This window comes from Nymphaea colorata, chromosome 2 (assembly GCF_008831285.2).
Source record: "Nymphaea colorata isolate Beijing-Zhang1983 chromosome 2, ASM883128v2, whole genome shotgun sequence".
NCBI classification, from domain to species: Eukaryota; Viridiplantae; Streptophyta; class Magnoliopsida; order Nymphaeales; family Nymphaeaceae; genus Nymphaea; species Nymphaea colorata.
The window spans coordinates 24,911,800-24,926,051 of record NC_045139.1 but is presented as its reverse complement, the minus strand read 5'-3'; the positions used below and the strand labels follow the sequence as shown (position 1 = coordinate 24,926,051).

Here is a 14,252-nt window from a genome sequence, read left to right as displayed (position 1 = left end):
GTCATCCACCCATATAGTCATGTGCAGACTGAGAGTAAAATAAAAACAAAAATGTATAAACTAATGTTATATTGATGAAAATATCTATCACCTTTTTTTTTAAACTTTTTTTTTAACCGTTTATTATGTTGGATGGAACGTACATATTATAGTGATTGTTATAGAGCCACGATTCAATCCAAAATTTCTGGCTTTTTTTGGTGGACTCCACTTTCCAAATATATTTGCAGCAACAGCAAAGATAGCTTCTAGTGAAGGTGTCGCCGTTTATCAAAGCAGCAACAGCTTCGGTGCTGGCTATGTGAGCTGCGTCGCACAGCAGTTCCATGCTGTCGTTGTGACGTGCTTCGGTGCTGGCCATGGTGCTCACGAGATTATTTAAAAAAAAAAAGTATTTTCTTATAATTTTTTAAAATTTTGATTCTGCTTTTAAAGATTTCAAAAACACTGTTTGGCTCCTTATAAAAGTTTTGGAAAATATAATTCAGCAATTTCAGCTGGAACGTGACCGTTTGTATGTGGGAAAAAGGAAGAGAGATATCCAAAAAGGTCGAAGCCCATATCTCCTTCGCTTTGTTCTTAGGGGTCTAGATCTACTTCAAGACTTGTATGAAAAGTAAGATACTAATCAATTAGAATGTCGTACATCCATTGTTTGAAGACCAAAGGATTAGCACCCACAAGAATTAAAACTGATGGTCGGACTTTCATCAGTCAGCCAATCCAGTATGACGATGTTTTGCTTCACTTAAATTAACTCGTAAATTAACTGAAAGCCCACAGGCCGCAAAAGAAGTATGGCGCTCATGCTTAAGCATGAAGGGAAGAAATATCAGTGATTTGGCCGTAATGAAAGGCAAGAAAGGTTCATCTTGGGTTTGAACAAGCAAACGAGATGGAATCACTTCAACAAACCATACCAAATTCCCCCCTACAAACACAGACGAATATCTCCACTACTGTATGTGCAATGGAAACGAGAGAGACATAGCTGAAACAAAACTTCAAAAATAAATAAAAGGAATGAAGGCCCATCGTCTAGATCTTGGCAGGAACGAGGATGACGATGGAAAGGGAGCAGAACCAGGCATAGCTGATGGTGTGTGTGAAGCCCTATGCAAGACGCTCCACCGCACGAGGAAGGGAAGGGAGGGTGCGAAAAGGGCGCAGCAGTGGCTGCCTTACGAGATCTCTGGGAAGCTATGTGAGGCGAGACGAGGGGAAGCCCTATGTTTCCGGAATCGACCGTAACGGTCCAAAAAAAAAAATCCAGCGTTTGTTATGCTGGAAATATTTTTAAAATTTGAATTATATTTTCAAGTGAACAGTATATTTTCAGGGCATCAAACGCCTCTTTGGGGTATACTACTCTTTTTTAACAACACAGAGGAAACTCTTTTTTGCTATGCCCTCGGACTTTTAGGACTCTATGGTCCTTCCAGAACAACCAAATCGTACTAACTTGTTAGTTGAGCCGCAAAGTCTCGTTCCCTTTGTTTTTTACAGTATTCACTTTCCTCTTATAACCCCCAAGTTTCTGTTATCCTTACCTGATGTCTAACATCACCAACAAATATGCACCAAGGAAAAGAAGTGTGCACGCAACAAATATGCACCACCAAAAACAAAAAGGCAGAGGTAGTGAAATTTTAGAAAATTTTGATAAAGCTATCTACATTTTAGTCTTAATATTTTCATAATTCTCATTTTATCATTAGAGTCCACCTTTTTCACTTTAATGAGGGCATCTTAGTCATTGCACACTCCTATGCATGCATAGAGGGTGTGCACGTTATAACACATTAGCCAACCATATTTTTTTAACGTTCAAGAGCAATGATCTCAATTCAATTACTAGTTTACCTCTATTACTCAAAAATAAAGCCTAAAGGTGATCCTCAAGAGGATAGTGTTGGTGCACTGAGTCAGGAGGAGATTTTAGAGAGAAGCAGCTACAGAATGCTCAATTAAGCTCACAATTACCTCAAATTAATTCTATTCATGAAAACCAATTTGCAACAGAGAGCAGCCACATCTTTAATTTGAAATAATGGTAAATGAAGAAAGAGAGTTCGTGTGTGTATGCATGTATGCATTCTTTGATAGATCAGACACAAAGATACCCATGTTGTAGCCGAAGAGGAGGCCGCTGATGCCGGCCGAGAAGACAAGGCGGAGGACATAAGGATTCCTCCATGCTAGAGGCCATGAGCCAATAGCGGAGCCAGAATTTTTTTGTTATGAGGTACTGTTATAAAATTCTCATTTTTAAAGGGGCACAACATATATAAAGAAGTAAATAATTATAAGAAATCTATATAAAAGTATGTAAAAATAAATAAAAATTTTGTTGCTGGCATGCAGCCTACATGGAGCTCCGCTGCTGCCATGAGCCCTATTCCTTTATCTCGTCTGCGAGGGCTCCTACTCGCACTCCTACTCGCAGATACAAGCTTGACTTGCAAACATTTCTCAAATAAAAGATTTTTTTAATAAATTTGATATTTACATTACCTGTTTCTCCGAAAATCCTTCACTGGTTGTTACCGTGAGTTGGGCATGCGGAAAACTTCTCAAATAAAAGATTTTTTTAATAAATTTGATATTTACATTACCTGTTTCTCCGAAAATCCTTCACTGGCTGTAACCGCAAGTTGGGCATGCGGAAAACCTATGAGGGCTGGTTATTTAAACCCAGCACTACTCAATGTAGGGTTTCATCCGATGGAATCACCATAAGAAGCAAACTGGTTAATCTTTGCCTTGGCTTTTTGCCTCTTCTTCTTCTTTTCTTTCAGCTGCCGCTGCTGCTTCTTGGCATTCGTGTGCAGACCTTAGAGCTTTCGCTTGTGACATGCTGAGACGACAGCCGAAGCTGCTGAAGTGTTGTGGTGCTACGGTTCCAACATAAATAAGGTATCAAGATGACATGCGTTGGTTTTCCAGGGTGAGGGAGGGGGATAGAGGTCGAGGGATTATTTTAACAAGAGAGGTGGTGGTGATGGGATTGTCCTCTTCGTGTTTGGTATGTTGCATGGATTGGAATTTTTAACGTCTCATTGAAAAGTTGTTCATAGAGAGAGAATAAAAACATGATAATAACATTACCAAACCCAGATGGTCCAACCAAAGAGACTGAGAGGTAACAAGGACCATATAGAGGAGTTGGCCAACAAAAGAAAACAAACAAAGTTGGATGGAACCAATTTTCTCGGGCCAAATCCAACAAGGGGAGTGGAATTGCGAAAAAAGTTCGAAAGGAAAAGACAAAAGGAGGCAAAAAGAAGTGGGTAATGAATGATTCATGTGTCTACCCCATGTCCTTAGCTACTTTTCCATCAAAAGTTGATGACTGGCCCATTTGGTTCTTCAAAGATTCACGACAAAGGATGCAAATGGATGAAAATGAAAATACAAGCCAGAATCAATCTAATAATCAATAACTCCAACAGACTTATGAATTTTAATATGAATAATATGAATCTGGGAAACTAAGTCTTTAACTAATATGGAACACAAATTGTATAGAAAAGTTGAATTTTAAGTCAAGCCAATCTGAACATGATAATTATAGGTGAGACTCACTGGTGCACTGCTACCTGATACCTGATCAAGGCAGGTGTTTGCATGCACACAACAGGAGAATGGAACAACACTGACGCACAAGTAGCTCCAGTGAAAACCTTCAATGATGTTAATGTGGTGCCTAGAGATTGCACCAGAGCTTTGGATGCCAACACAGTGGCCGAGCCATGTTTGGAGGGGCATTTGTTTAAAAATACTCATATTTGGTAGGACACTTTATAAAGATAAATATTTAAAGATGCCCATTTAAAATAAAGAATGGCTACACCACTTCTACAGCATTGTGCAACACACCAATGACCGTCAGCTCTAGCCTAAACCTGAGCGGTGTTGGCATGCCAATGGAGTCTCCGGCTAGTAGGCAGGTTGCTGGTTAGAGTCAAGGTATTTTGCAAATCGAGACACAAATATTCAGTCATTAACCTATAGTATGAGTGCATTTCCAAGGTACCGATGTTGCTTTGGATCCTAGGAAAAGGAACGTTTTTTTTTTTTTTTTTTAAATCTTTTTTCATAGAACACCACCATGCCCCACTTATCAAGTCATCCCTTCTAAACCTCATCATTTGTGTACTACTTTTTCCATTAACGACCTCATGCTTCAGTGGGTCCTTTTCTTCCACAATAGCTTTTTGCTCCTTAAGTATTTGCATGCCGGCTTGTTTAAGTAATTAGGAGAACTTTCCACTCAACTGACCATTAGCTTGACAAAAACTGCACAGGCGCTTAATGTATTTACAGATTGACCAACTTAATTACTTTTTAGGCTTTTAGAGACAAAGAAGAACCTTACTTCTAAAAGAAGACACAAGCTCGTATCACCGTCTTCCCTTTATCTCTTTACCAACTTGCCCTCGTCCTAATGAAAGGAAAGCTTTTGTGCTCCCTAAATAAGAACTAAGAAACTCACACTTTTATAGCTATACAAGCAATGGTTGTGGGATAATCACTACAGAGCTATGCCAACGGCTTTAGCCGTGCTGTAGAAGATTCTCTCAAAGAGGAGTATTCCGCCGCAGCTTTCACTCTTTGACGCAACAACACACACTACCCTTGGAAAATTAACCTTCACTGACGGCAGAGGTACATACAAAAAATTGCTAATTTACATATTGTTGTATATTAGTGCCTTTCAACGTAAAATGTTTTAAAGAGTTTAATGTTTGATTATAATGTATTAGCCCATACCTTTGTGGATGAGCTTAACGTGATGAATGAAAAAAGACTCTCTAGCAATCGATACTTGAGAAACGTCTGTTGCCTTTGCATCCGTTTATCACCCCGATGTGCCAACTCCCTATGCTGCATGGGGGTGCTGGTTGCATGGGGGTGCTGGTAGGCAGTCAATCTCCATTTTGAGTCTTTGATGTACCAATTTTCTATATTTCAAAATGAGGGTGCCAATATGCAAGCTGAAACATAAGAGTTTTGGCCCTATTAAGGGATTTCGCGAATAATTTCAATACAAACCTTGCTTGAAACATGTGTCAAACGCCAACAACTATGTAATTTCATTACAAGCAGCTCGCTCATGCCATTTACTAGGCATGCATAAAGTTATCTTACACATGGATTCATATGTGTCGTGGATTCATCCAGCATAGATTAATTAGACCTTATATATATATATAAGGCTCATTATTCAACTCCAACGATGTCATTCATTTGGCCTTTATAAATTTCCACTGAGAAGAAAATTTATGAACCTCCTGGACCATGGAACATACATTCAATTTGAAATGTTCCAAATAAAAAATGTTTCAATTCGTGATTAAGAAATAAATTTATTCTGCCCCTAACAATTCTAGTTAAGTTTTTTATTCTATTTCTTTTCAAGTTGGAATTTATATCTAAGTATTCATTCACCAAACATCAGAAAATTTATCTTTTGAAATGGTTAACTTTTTCCATTTGTTAGAAATGGCAGAAATATCATCTTTACAATTTCAAATGAGCCACGTCAGATCCTAATCAGATGCACATTATCCAAATTCTCACTTTAAATTAATCCGCCCTAAATTCTTATAAAAGAAATCCTACATGCATTTGACAAATCAATTTTTTAAACTGCATTTGTTTTCTTTCTTTGCTTTTGGTCGATTAATTTCACCCCCCTAAACAAAAAATTCTTCTTCTGCCCAGGGTTGTGGATCGTGCGAAAGAGGTGTGAAGTATTATGTCTTACTAAAGACAAAAAAACTGACGCGTCAATTAACTTTAATTTGTTTGAATAAAACTTATATCACCATCCAAACAACTCTTCTTCTTGTGGAAAGATAAACAAGCTTTTAAAAAACAAAATTAATAACTACAAAATCACATTTTCCACGACCAGTGATGTTAAAAGTGAGGTTCTTATTTGGCAGTAAGGAGAAAGCTGGGGATTTTTTTTTTCTATAAAAAATTTTAAAAATATATAACCAAGGAGGACTGTGTTCCTAATCTGGGCCAAAATTTTTCATCTTTTATTCCCGACTGATTTATATTCTTTTCCCTTTTCCCATATGTAAGTTTCGTCAATTATCCCATGCTAACAAAAAAAAGTGATGGACCATGAAATTAGAAAGAAAGGGGCTATTTCGTAATGAAAAGAGTGTATTATTATTTTGTAAGCCTATTCTACAGATTAGAGCAGATTTGTAGAAGGTTCTGTTATTAGCATTCCATGAATCTAAACTAATCCACTATTACCAAATGATCTCTAAAAATCCAACAGCAGCCATATATATATATATATATACGAAAAGAGAGAGAGAGAGAGAATTTTCCTTTAATAAATTTTAATATTGTTGCTGGCAGGTGTCATTTCGGTCAAGCTCCTTTACATCCGAGACGACTTCAGATCGGTGGACAAGAATACAGTTTTGTAGGTGATTATTTGTTTGTTGCTGAATATGAAAAAGTACTCTTCTTCTTGGTTCAAGTAGTGTAACCTTTCTTCTTTATATGCTCCGTATGAAATATAAGAGAGAGTGAAATGTGCTTATACAATAGATGTCTATCTATGGTGAAAAGTACATGGGTTTTCTAGGATTGTGACGTGCAGGTAAAATTTACCTATTCAATTGTATATCGGGGATGAAAATTAATAATTTGTAAATCTAAATCAGTTTTCATATTTATAAACATTATAAATATTTTAACAAGACATATTTAATTACATACATCATTCTAGTGTAGACTTTACTACAGGATAAAGAAAGATTTTCATGTGATAGGTGTGACAGAAGACGTAAGTGTTGGAAGACTAGTTATTAATGTTGTTGATCTTTTATTGTGTAATGATATTTCAATTACCTATCTTTTCGTATAATAATAAAACATAAAATGGCTATTGTTATTCATATGATTACCATTCGTCTAATTGATGGCCCAACAATCGAACAACGAAGTCTTTTATTCATTTGAATTCACACACACACACACACACACAAAATGCAGGAAAGCATAGTTAGCAACTTAGCATGGCAGCTGCTGGTGCCATAATCGGGGTGGCAGTTGGAGGACGGGCAAACGATCGATTTGGGCGTCGAACAACGATCTTGGTTGCGGACTTCCTCTTCTTCGTTGGAGCTGTGGTTATGGCGTTTGCACCAAACCCTGCTCTCCTCATCATTGGCAGGGTCTTCGTGGGGCTCGGAGTTAGAATGGCATCCATGACCGACACCCCCTCCCCCCCAGATGTTTGGGGTAGGATAAGTGATCAAGCCCCTCCTCCTCCTTTTACATCTCGAAGGCATCCCCAACAAGAATTCGAGGAGCACTTGTCCGCACAAATGGCTTCTTGATCACAGGAGGCCAGTTCTTATCGTATCTCATTAATTTAGCCTTCACCAAGGTAACAAATCTGGATGCGTCGATCTTTTGGCCTATCCCCTTTATCTAATTCTACGGTTAATTAGCCCGAGGAAACGGAAAATTGAGTTTCTGTAATAGTCTGGGTTTTCAGTACAAATTCTCGAGTTTACACACTCAAAAAACGCTTCTAGAGTCACTGTTAAGGCATTCAGAATCAATATTAGTTGTTTTTACAAGAAAGGAAATTCCTGACAGTCACCAGGAACATGGCGTTGGATGCTTGGAGTTGCTGCGGCTCCTGCTTTGCTTCAGTTTGTCTTGATGCTGCTTCTCCTCGAGTCACCCCGTTGGCTCTACAGAAAGGTGTGTGTCTCATCTCCTCTCTCTCCCTGTCTCTGTGGCAGGCCTTCTTGGTGTCCAGTTTGAGCCATCATTTTAAGGCCTCATGTCCAGTTTGAAAAATTTGTTACAGCATTTGAACAATCCAAAGTACTAGAGATTGCGAAAATGAAGTGGTTTATCTATTACAGTCAAAGATGCCAAGTATTGGGCTACCAATTGGTACTACAGTAATTAAACAATCCAAAATATTAAGAAAAATCAAAAGAAAATGAAGCATTTAGTAAAATAACAAGAAAAACATATAGTTAAAGCCACAAATTCTTGGTCTTGATCTACCACTGCAATAGAAGTCTTAATGTGCATAGCAGAGATCTATCCCATCGTGTGAATGGTAGCTCACTCTTGCAAATATCTGGCTTTGAATCGATGCAGGGAAGAGTGGAGGAATCAATAGCAATTCTGATAAGATATACTCCTTCAGTGAAGTACAAGCAGAGATCGGTTCTTTGGCAACATTAGTTGATGAAGAAAGGAAACAAAAAGAAATGTCAGAAAAGATGGCTGCATGAAGCTCATAAAGACCAAGACAGTAAGGCGTGAACTGATTGCTGGAGTTGTCCTTCACATATTCCAGCAGTTTGTAGGGTAAACACAGTCATGTATTATAGTCCAACAATTGTCCAATTGGCAGGATTTGCATCAAATCAACTAGCACTTATGTTGCCGCTCATTACGTCTGGACTGAACGCATTTGGCTTCAGTGTCAGCCTCTATTTTGTTGATAGAACAGGAAGGAAGAAGCTATTAATCATAAGTTTATCGGGAGTCATACTCTCCCTTGGAGTTCTGACCGCTGTTTTCATGAAGCTACTACTCATTCGCCAAACGTAAGTAATGTTGCAACAAAACTCCTTTCTAGCTATGTTTGCACAGCTTACGATGCAGATCCTAGTTGGGATTGCATGAAATGCTTGAAAGAAAAATGTGGCTTCTGTGCGGCTAACATCAACAAGGTAAACTTCCCACTTAGAAGGCTTCATCTGTTTTTTTTTTTTGCTACTTCTTGGAGCATGTTCAGTTTCAAATGCCACAGTGAAAGACTTGTGTCATGGAGAGAAGAGGCTACGGTACACAAGAGGGTGTGCAAGTATGGATGGTTGGCACTAGTTGGATTAGCTTCATACATCATTTTCTTTTCCCCTGGGATGGGAACTATTCCATGGATTGTCGATTTAGAGATATACGCATTGAGATTCCAAGGCATCTGCGGAGGAATTGCAGCTACTGCAAATTGGGTCTCTAATCTCATTGTAGCATACTCATTCTTGTCATGGACACAAGCAATCGGAACTGCATGAACTTTTACGCTCTTTGGGTTTATTTGTCATTGCTTTGATATTTGTGCTGATTTGTGTTCCAGATATCAAAGTGCAGCCAATTGAAGAGGTGGAGAAGATGTTAGAGCGGAGGTCTGTTAATTTATCATGTTGTACATATAGATCAATAAGGGCACATGAAAAGTGAACTCTGGTGTTGTATTTTAACTGTAGAATGTATGTTCTATTGGTAGGTAAATAAATTTAGGTTATCTTGATAAAGTGATGGTTGTCACTAAAGTGGCAATTTGATCAAGAGGAGGAAATTAAATCAGAGAGAACATATGATGAGTCTTGACACCATTGCAAATCAAATAGATTGATTGAATCTATCCAAGCAGTACAACAGAAATTCACTTCATGGTAAAAGCAAAACCATCCGGTATGCAATTAATACACTTGTCGTTTTAGCTTGTCATATATAGGTCGTGTGTGAGAGCTTACCTTCTCCGTATTCTCCTAGTTCCTCCAATTCCACCTGAAGACTTTGTTACATGTAACCATGAAATAATCTAAAAAAATTTCAACTTCATCATGGCTCGAACAGTCAATGGTTGTTGAAAGAATGACCCAAAGATGAACATTGAGTATGCATTTTGACCAGAAGTTGTTTAACATTCAAAGTATTAAATTACAAAGGTATGATATATGTGAAATCATGTTAAAATGCATTCCTGCATACAACTAAAAATGAAGGAATATGCAATAGATATTGACAATCAACTTGCATGATTTAATATTCATTGGTCTTACTACATAAAAAAAAAAACAACAATACATGAGGAACAATATAAAATAGAGATAACTTATTAAACATAAGGTTCAATGGTTACTAAATATCACCATAGTTCATCTCTATTGCACTCACAAAGGCTGAAGTAAGTAAGAGAGCTCTAGAGTCTTTCCATTTACATCTAAAACCAATGCATGCTGAAAGTAGCACAGACAACAAGACAATTTATTCCAAGAATATATAGATGTAGATGACATGATCATACATAACCAAGAACGTGCAACTTTGCTCATACTACAAGTGCATGTGCAAGTAACATTGCTTTTATTGGAAATCATTCTACATTCTAGAAACATCCATCAAAGGCATAGACAAACATTTATGTCATTTATAATTCCTTTTTATTCCTTAATACAAATGTAGTGTGCATCACTATAACCTGATTCATTTATTAATTTGTATTAGTTAAAAGTATGGGAATATAGAAATATGCTAAATTCATTGTGTCATCATGAACACGGTTATGACTCACCAAAATACTTTGTTCAGTACCCTTTCTCATTTTGGCAAAAGGAGTTGGTTAATAGAGAAAAGAGAAACAGTGACCAATCAATGACTAGAAACTCACTGAAACTGCAATATCTTTGAAAGCTATTTGATTTACTTCATATGAAAGTACTGCAAATGTTAGACAAAATACTAATTTCTTCTTTTCTATCTCCCAATGATCAAGGATCCTATAATATTAAAATGTGATAATAATTCTTAGAAAAAAATTTATCACACTATGGATAACCATCCATTTTGTGTCATAGAATTTCCTAGTCCTCTTATACCACATAAGCTAAAAGGCTACACCATGAGGATACTGCACAACTAATTAGAAATGGCATATTGCTCGTATGTAAGAGAATGTGTATATGCACTTATTAGCATGAGAATGTGGTAAAATATGAATAAAGCATATTCTTAGATGGTAACTGTGTGCTTTATAGTTATAGAATGAGCATGAGAAGTATTTCATCCTACCACCTTACAAGAGTTTAAGCCCCTACCTTTCCCCTTCTCACCAAGGGATCAGACCTACTTTTAATATTTTTGGTGTCACTCTCAGTACTCTTTAACTGAATACTAGTGACTGCCATTTTTACAGCACAAGAGAATGATGTTTTTAAGACACAAACTGGAGACTAGTTGTCTACCAGACCAACCCAGGCTGACTATAGGTCATGTTTCAGTTGTTTTGCTTGCTTAAATGGAGCACCATTTTTTTAATAGTTTTGGGTAAAATTGAAGCTTAAGGATATTCGAAATGAATTCTAGAGAAAATTACATCCAAAATTATTTTTGGTTCATAGTTTGTCTAAGAAAAATCCAATGCCCATGTTTAAATTAAAATATGGTGATAAATTGTATTTACTTACCCAAGAGAGGCCCCAAAGTGGGGTGATTTCTTCAAAATTTTAAACAAAAAAAGAGGTTTTGGTCTCAAGCATCGAGAATCAGGTTTCTATACAAGAAGGAATGTTGGGCAGTGGTAAGAAGTGAGGTCGTTTGGATCTGGATTTGTATTCAGATGCAAAGATGGCCTTGTTAATGGCAGTCTTGCTATTTTGTTTTATTATTTATTGTATTTTTTGTTCTAAAGTAATTATGTTTTATATAGATGAAGATTAGGATTAGGTGGCGGCTACTTATTTCTACCTCAGTCATTCCAGTACTTCTTCCTCTCCTTCAACTATGTTTTCAGTATATGCAATTTGTGGTTCATCTTTCATATGCTTGATTCTTTCATGGTCTCAAAGCACTAGGTTGTGAGACTTTACCTAAGGTAGCACAAAGAAGTCTAATATGTCTCTCCATTCAACGAAGTGATTTCTATTGCTGATTCTCCTTTCCTCTTATAGGTTTCTTCTTCTTCCAAACCCTATTACTCTACTATCTACTATATTTATGTTGTTTGTAATTTTGTCATTCTATGCCGTCATATTCATATTTTGATGTTCTCTATTTATCCTTTGCTGTATCTATCTGTTCAATGTCATATTGTTGAATGTTTTTCTTCTACTCTTGTATGGTTTCTTAGTCTCTTATATTTTTGCACAACATTCTCTATTACTCTCTCTAAGGACGTCATCTTCTATGTTGTCTAAATTACTTCATATTAATGTCACCTTCTATTGCTCTCCCTAAGGACGTCATCTTCTAGTGTTGTATTTTAATGATGAGCATTGCTCAAAATCAATTGCCATATGTAACATATAAAACAAAAAAAAATGAAAAAGCTAAGCAGTTCTGGATTTTTTATTTTTGACTTCATGCAGATCAAAAAAATCAAAACAACAAGCATTCTGGTTTTGATTTTTAGACAATGGACAGAACTTTGCTCGTCTGCTCTTCTAACATTGGGCAGAACTCTACTCATCTGCTCCATTGAGCCTTTTCCCCAAAAAAAGGAAACGAAGCAACATTTTTTACCTATATTACTACTAATTGATTGAGAGCCTTCTCATTCTTCTATTCTTTTTTGCTCATGCATATCGTGTGTTTTGCTTTTATCCTTGACTTCGTGCTTCTCTTCTTCTCATTTTCATTGTGGACTTTTCTACGAGTTCCAAACCACCATCCAGCTTCATCAAGCAACTTGTTACTGAAAACTTACTCATACTAATTTCTTGACATGAAAGAGACAAATGCTCCCTTTTATACGAAACCAAGATCTTGATGAGCATTTTGATGGTTTTACTCTTGTACCACCATGTTTTCTTATGCAAAAAACAAAGGATGGGAAGTGTGTCACAACTTCCAAAAACATAAAAAATCCAAAATATAAAGCTTGGAGAAAACATGATCAATTGTGTTGCTTATATCACATCCACGTTTTTCCAAAAGGTGTTGGATACTCGCTCAGATAATTACACAACAACAGATCTATAGACACCTGACTCAAACTTATTCACAGATCTCATAGGTGCGAATTTTATTATTGAAGAATGAGTTCTAGAATCTAAAGAAAGGTTCCATGACTGTGATGGAATACGTAGGCCACATAAAAGGAATTACTAATTAGTTGGTTGTTATTAGCAGTGTAATTTTAGACAAAGAAATAGTGCAAAAAATCATCAATGGTTTAGGGTTTGACTTTGACATGCTTACTACTGCTCTACAGTTTCTTCTTCAGCTACCTAGTTTTGAAGACCTTCAAGCAAAACTTCTTTAACATGAAAATACAAACAAAGGGCAAGGAACAATGCTTTCATTGAGAATTCACATTCAGTGCTTGCTATAGAGACCTCCACAAGATATGGACATGGTAATGGAGAGCATCCGGGTGGGAGAGGCCGATGACGTTTTGGATAGGGAGGACGTGGCATTCTCTCCACACCCACAATTCTAGGTACCTATAATGCAGGCAATGCAAGAAGAGTGCCCACTTGTTTTCCATGTAATGAAAGGGGGCATGTGAAGGAAGATTGTTGGTCAACCCTTAAAATAATAGCCAAACAGAATGTCCAAGGAGAGTTGTATATTGATTTTGAAGTTGCTACACATGTTATAAGCAATGAAGGTAAATGATCTTACTTATCTCTTTATTTTAAAAAAGGTAGTATAGTTTCAAGAAATTGGGCTCATCACTTCATCACTCATATTGGAAATGCATGTATTCCTATGTCTAAATCTACACTTTGTTTGCCTAATGTTCTTTTGCTCCCAACATTAAACAACATTTTTTTTGTTCATAAACTTGTAGACGATATGAATTCTTCTGTTGAATTTACATGTCCTTTGTTTATGTTAAGGAACGAGAAGGAAAGACGAGGAAACATGTATACCTTCAAGGAGACACCCTTTGCTCTTGTCCTTCAATTGGGAACATCTATATAGTATGCATCATTGTCTTCATCCTCTTAGTCATCGTTTAGTCATTCTTGTTCAGTTGAGGCTCTTGAGTTTCTTATTGTAATAAACTAGTTTGACGTGATTGTTTGGGTCATTGTAGTGAGGGTTTCATTGTGAAACTTGTGAGCGATCATCTTCAAAATTTAGTTTGTCCTTCTTTTTTCGAAAATAAAAGGTGTTCCAATTGTGAATTTTATAAGAAGCATGTACTTCATTTTTATGTGATTAATAAAAGGGTTTCCAAACCATTTGAAATCATGTGTTTTGATATTTTGGGGTCTTCCCATTTCTTCTCTATATGGAAGTCATTATTACATAATTTTATTGATTCCTATTCTTGATATACTTGAATATATTTCTTGAAGCATAAGCATGAAGTTCTTCCAATTTTTCAAGCCTTTTATTCTATGGTTAGAACCAAGTTTTCTTGTAATTTTGTGCATTTGCAATGTGATGGTGGATGAAAGTATACATCAAATGATTTTTATACTTTTCTACGGATAGTATAAGTCAATAAA

The 14,252-nt window shown here is 36.6% G+C and overlaps 1 pseudogene; it reads left to right on the top strand.

Annotated features, from left to right (window-relative positions):
• The first annotated feature begins 6,977 nt into the window (after positions 1–6,977).
• Positions 6,978–13,906, top strand: LOC116249333 (probable inositol transporter 2; annotated as a pseudogene).
• The last annotated feature ends 346 nt before the right edge of the window (positions 13,907–14,252 follow it).